Source organism: Hyla sarda, chromosome 6, assembly GCF_029499605.1.
Source record: "Hyla sarda isolate aHylSar1 chromosome 6, aHylSar1.hap1, whole genome shotgun sequence".
NCBI classification, from domain to species: domain Eukaryota; kingdom Metazoa; phylum Chordata; class Amphibia; order Anura; family Hylidae; genus Hyla; species Hyla sarda.
The window spans coordinates 103997297-104003296 of NC_079194.1; the positions used below are offsets into that span (position 1 = coordinate 103997297).

Here is a 6000-nt window from a genome sequence, read left to right on the forward strand (position 1 = left end):
CACAAATATATATATATATATATATATATATATATATATTTTTTTTTTTTTTTTACTTCTGCAAAACAGCTCCACCCTAGTGTCTAGTGCACAAAACATGCAGTAACAGGTTTAGGACACTAGGGGGAGCTGGTGTACAGTAAAACAGCTCCTTTACAATAAAAAAAAAAAAAAAAAAAGCGAAATAAACTAAAGCACACACACACACACACACACACACTGCGCTGCTAAGGATTTTTCTGTGCGAAACGCTGCCATCAGCTGATAAGAGCGATCGCTGGGGGGGGGGGGGGGGGGGGGGGTCTCACGAAACCGCCCTAGGCCCCAGGGCAAGATGGCTGGCTATCATCTTACCGAGCGTGGCGGGATGCCGCGAGTAGCGGCCAGTATCTGCATGACGTACGGGTCAGGAAAACCTTCCCGGTCATGACGAACATGTATGTCATGGGTCGGAAAGGGGTTAATATCAGTGTGGGTATTCATTAAAGCTTCCTCCTCGAATTCTGTAATACGTTTCATTAGACGTAACGAGGAGTCTTATTACACCGGAAAATAAAAACCGGTGCCGAAACTGGAGAAAAGTTTAAAGGAAACCTTTCTAAAGGGGAAAGAAAAGCAATCACAGGATTAAAGGTGAATGATCTGCTAATACGATCGGCTGATCAAGGCGGGTCCATGGTGCTTTTAAATAAAGAGCTCTACATTAAATAAAATGAGAATATGCTGAATGATGTGAAAACTTATGAAATGCTTCAAAAGGATCACGGACTATCAACTCAGTTTAAAATGCCTTTTAGATGAGGAACTGGCACTATTGGTGTTTACACAGAAAGAATATGATTTTTTTGTTTAATGTTACCCCTATTACACCATCTTTCATTCGTTACCGAAGATTCATAAGAGCCATATAGTGGCGGGGATCGACTCTTTAAATGAATCTTCGTGTGAATGGGTTGACCAACTTTTCCAACCATTGGTGAAATACACTTTTTGGATACATTAGAGACACCAAGCATTTGCTTGGTGCCCTTGATAGTGTACATTGGCATTACAATTGGTTAAAGTGCGATATTGAAACTCTATACACATACATTCCCCACAGTTTAGCATTGCTAGCTATAGAATTCCATTTGGATAAATATTCCAATTATAACCCTGATTTTAAAATGTTAAAGTGTACCTAGAGCCTCACTGCACACTGTCCTGCTTTTCCGTAGTGCACAGAGCCCTGCTTGTCCACCCTCACTTCCTGTATTTGGACTCCTCCTAGAGACAGTGTCAATTGCTGCAGGGACAAAAATATACACATTTTTTACCAATGTATATTAGAAATATACATATAACGGTATTATCTACACTGTATAAAAAGTTTTTGTTGATGACAGGAATTTTTTCTGCTATCCACTATTTGTTGACACAATTTTTTTATGTTTAATTCTAAATATTATTTACAGCGAATGGGAGCCTTCATGGGTGCAAAATATTCCCCTTTAGCTATTCTTTTTGTTGCATGGTGAGAGGAGTTATTTTTAATTTGCTTCAGATATTTTGTGGTACGGTTGATACATAGATGATATCATCATCTGGACATCTGATGTGGCGCCGTACCCAACTTCATTCAATATCTAAACAGTAATCCTAGTGCTTTAAAATTTACATATGATTTCTATTCCACTGTTATTTCTTATTTGGATGTTAAAGGAGTAGTCCAGTGGTGATTCAGTGGTGAGCAACTTATCCCCTATCCTAAGGATAGGGGATAAGTTGCAGATCGCGGGGGGTCCGACCGCTGGGGCCCCCTGCGATCTCCTGTACGGAGCCCCGACAGCCCGCGGGAAGGGGGCGTGTCGACCTCCGCACGAGGCGGCGGCCGACACGCCCCCTCAATACAACTCTATGGCAGAGCCGAAGCGCTGCCTTCGGCAATCTCCGGCTCTGCCATAGAGATGTATTGAGGGGGCGTGTCGGCCGCCGCCTCGTGCAGGGGTCGACACCCGCTATCTCGGCGGAGAGCCGGGGCCCCGTACAGAGAGATCGCAGGGGGCCCCAGCGGTCGGACCCCCCGCGATCTCAAACTTATCCCCTATCCTTAGGATAGGGGATAAGTTTTTCACCACTGGACTACCCCTTTAAGTTGGAAATTGTGGACCAAAAAAATGTCACTTCTACTTTTAGGAAGCCTACAGCCGGTAATTCAGTGTTGCACGCCAATTCTTGTGATCCCAGACATATTGTCAAAAATTTGGCATATGGGGAATTTATCCAGAGTAAAAGAAATTGTTCCTCCGTAGAACTTTTTGAAGCAGAAATTGTATAATTGTCAGAAAGATTAAAACAAAGAAATTATCCCGAAGGTTTGATTAATTCGGTTATCAGGAGAGTACAAACATTAAATAGGGAAAACTTACTACGTGATATAAAAAAAACCTTAAAAAAAAATCTAAGTCCCCTTTAATAGAAACAAAAACTCATCTAAAGAATTAGTTACTTTTGTCACCACATTTAGTAAACAATACAATAATATTAGGAACATTGTAACTAAATATCTTCCTGATCTGTAACAAGATAATATCTTGAATATAATTCGAAAAGGCTGCAGGTTCTCAGCTAAACACCCACCTAATTTACAATCCATTTTGGCCCCCTCGCATGTACAGGAGAATAAAACTAATAACACCTGGCTCAATGTGAAAGGGTGTTTTAAATGTGGTGGCAACCGTTGTGGTTGCTGTGTGTTTATTAATCAGACCAAAGAAAAATGAAACCATTGCGGGTTCATTATATATTATTCCCTCTTTTATAAATTGCAATACAACATGGGTGATTTATTACATATAGCCGCAGCAAGGAGCAATGTTCTACAGCCACAGCAACGTTCTAAACTGTTGAACCGGGAAGGTTACTGGATACTAATATTCAATACCTCATATCCAAAAGGCATGAATCATAGACTTGACTTTGTTATGAGCTATTGAATTTTCTTTTTTTGTTTTTAAGTTTGTGTATTTGCTTTGTATTTTTTATATATATATACACAACCAATATGGGTGGAGCTATGTGCTCCTTAAATACCTGGCAATACTATCCCTTGTATCTATGATTAAAGGGGTTTGCCGGTGCTTGCACATCTTTTCTCCTATCCAAAGGATAGGGGATAAGATGCCTGATCGCGGGAGTCCCACCGCTGGGGACCCCCGGGACCCCGTTTGTAATCAGTCCCCGGAGCGTGTTCGCTCCGGGACTGATTACAGGCGACCACCGGGCCGGCGACGTGACGTTACGCTCCGCCCCTCAATGCAAGCCTACAGGAGGGGGCGTGACAACTATCGGGTGACAGCTAGCCAGTGGTCGCCTGTAATCAGTCCCGGAGCGAACACGCTCCGGGGACTGATTACAAACAGGGTGCCGCGTGCATGATCCCGGGGGTCCCCAGTGGCGGGACTCCCGCGATCAAGCATCTTATCCCCTATCCTTTGGATAGGGGAAAAGGTGTGCAAGCACCGGAGAACCCCTTTAAGGCCGGTAGGGCAGGAACGCAGTGGGATCTAAATAAATGTATGTTTTTACCAGTGCTGTGAATACTTTGGACTATTCTATGTTATGACAATAGGTTGTATTTAGTTTAATCTTGATTGGCAAATCCTACAGTGCCCTGCTTTACTTCTAATGGCAAAAGTCCCCTGAACCAGTCACATTTAACGTAAGAACGTTAAAAAGAGTGTGTTTAACCTGGCGCACTAAGCACAAGCCAACATCTAACCTCTACTGCCACTACACAAATTTACATGTAATATAGTGATGATATCTGGGGAAATAGAGGATTTACTAAAAAACCTCTAATTGGAAGACAAGCATTTTATTACAATTTATATTTTATCTTTAAAAGAGTCTTGGCACTGTTACTCCAGCTTACCCCTCAGATAAAGCTTTTAGTTGTTGCTTGTCACTCCATGCATACTTTCATCAACTGCAACTCCAGAGTACTCAATGCTAGTGCATACTTTTCAATACAAGCTTCACTCCAGAAAGAAAAGAATGCGTAACACTCACCACGCGTCTTCTTGCAGAAAAACTTCTCTTTATTCCAACTTACAAGGAACAGACAAACATAAGACGGAGGGTGTTCATGGGCAAAGGTCTGTTTCGAGCAATTTGCCCTTTAATCAGGCCAATCTGTATGTAGCGTGCTATCAGGAAAAATTTGACTTTTCAGACTGCTTCATTAAAGCTGCTAGCATGCTTATTTAATAACATGATGGCCATTTACGATTACTGAGAAATTAGTTAAAAAAAAAAAGGACCAAAATCCACAAAACTGATTTGCCCCTAGCTTAGCTTTAAATAATAAAAATTGAGCTGTCATTGATTTCTATGCCGGTTTGCACCTTTTTGTATCCTGTCGATTTTAATGGAATCTAAATAAATGGATGTTTTTACCAGTGCTGTGACTATTTTGGACTTTTCCATTCTGTGGACAGTGAAGGAGGAATGATTGCATGTGCACGGAGGAGGTGAGCGCTTTCTACTATTCCTTTTTGCATATTGTCCTAACATTGTCTTCACGTACAGCTACCCAAAAAATGCAGACTTTATTTCTAATAATTTTTCTTCTTTCACTAAGTGACTGGAGCTTAATCCTCAAAAGTAATTGTTAAATGTCATACTGCCCATTTCCAAAACAAAAATTTACTTTTTGTGAATAAACCATAAAAAGGGATTTTTTAATTATGTTCAAAAAGTCAACTACGCTCTTGTAAATTGTAGATCACGGGCTCCCCACAGTGTCTAAAAACATTCTCAATCTCTGTGACATCAAATCGTATTCAAGAACAAAATCGGGGGATGAAAGAAAACACCCTAAAGGATTTCTACAACTTCTAAGATTTTGAAAACAACTTAAAAGTATAAATGCAAGGCATTTTATGTTTCTGCAACTACTCTGACTAAAAAACATGAGCCAAATGTGCTCCAATTATTAAATAATCACATTAACATGTAGCATTAATGCTTGCAGTGATTACTACTGGATCAGCCGTTAATCAAATGTCAGGAGCTAAGTCCCAGGAAAAGGAGGGGAAAAGTTTTTTTTAATTTTCCTCCTTTTGTTTATTATTGAACAGCACGCGATAAAGGCAAGTCACTTCAACAAATAATCAGCTATCTCCACATGGGCATCTCTTCCATGATAAACAATGGGAGACGTCTGACGAATCTCTTATCACTCAGGCATTCTAGAATCCGTTATTGAGGCAAACAAAATGGCTAAATATTAAGCCGTTTATGTCCTAATCTTCTAAAACAATGGGTTCATTTTATCTGTTCATTTCAGACTGCCTTTAAAGAGGCTTCCACCACAAAAATAGCCAATGGATAATCCAGTCATGACTGAAATGAAAGAAGATGTAACAGGATGACAAGATTTTATTGACTAGCCAAGTCAGGTTTCTTGTGATTAAGGTGCCAACACATAGGCTGAAAGAATAATACTGATTGAAAGGAAGGTCGAATAGAAGCAAAACTGTCCAAATGCGTGACACATATTGATGGTCAAGATGTCGGAGACTGCAATTTCTGTTGTTTTAACTGACCAGGAGGACCACTGCAAGCTCCCCACCAGTCTTCTGGGGAATATAAAGTAACCCCACAGGCATCCATAAAAAGTATTGCTAGACTTAATATTGCTCCATTCTCAAAGACTTTACCACCTAGGCTCATACTGTGAATGGTTCTACTTCTAACTATGAATTCACACTCTTAGCACCTTCAAAGTATGCCAAATTGAGGATGAGATATTGAGAGGTGTCATGCCAAGAAGAAATGAAGATTCTGAGTATGGTTGCAATTTTTGTTTCTTTATAAAAAATTTTTTTAGATGTAGCCACAAAGCAGCCAAGTTGGAAGACCATAAATTACTTACATAAAAACAAGGAGCCCTACTCCAGAGATCTCGTGTGATGGTAGATTAATCATACACAGTGACAAAATAGAAAATCAGGCAAT

The 6000-nt window shown here is 40.3% G+C and overlaps 1 protein-coding gene across 1 annotated transcript in view; it reads right to left on the reverse strand.

Annotated features, from left to right (window-relative positions):
- SUCLG2 (succinate-CoA ligase GDP-forming subunit beta) overlaps positions 1-6000 on the reverse strand; it is a 285301-nt gene that overhangs the window by 72594 nt on the left and 206707 nt on the right. The window lies entirely within an intron of this gene.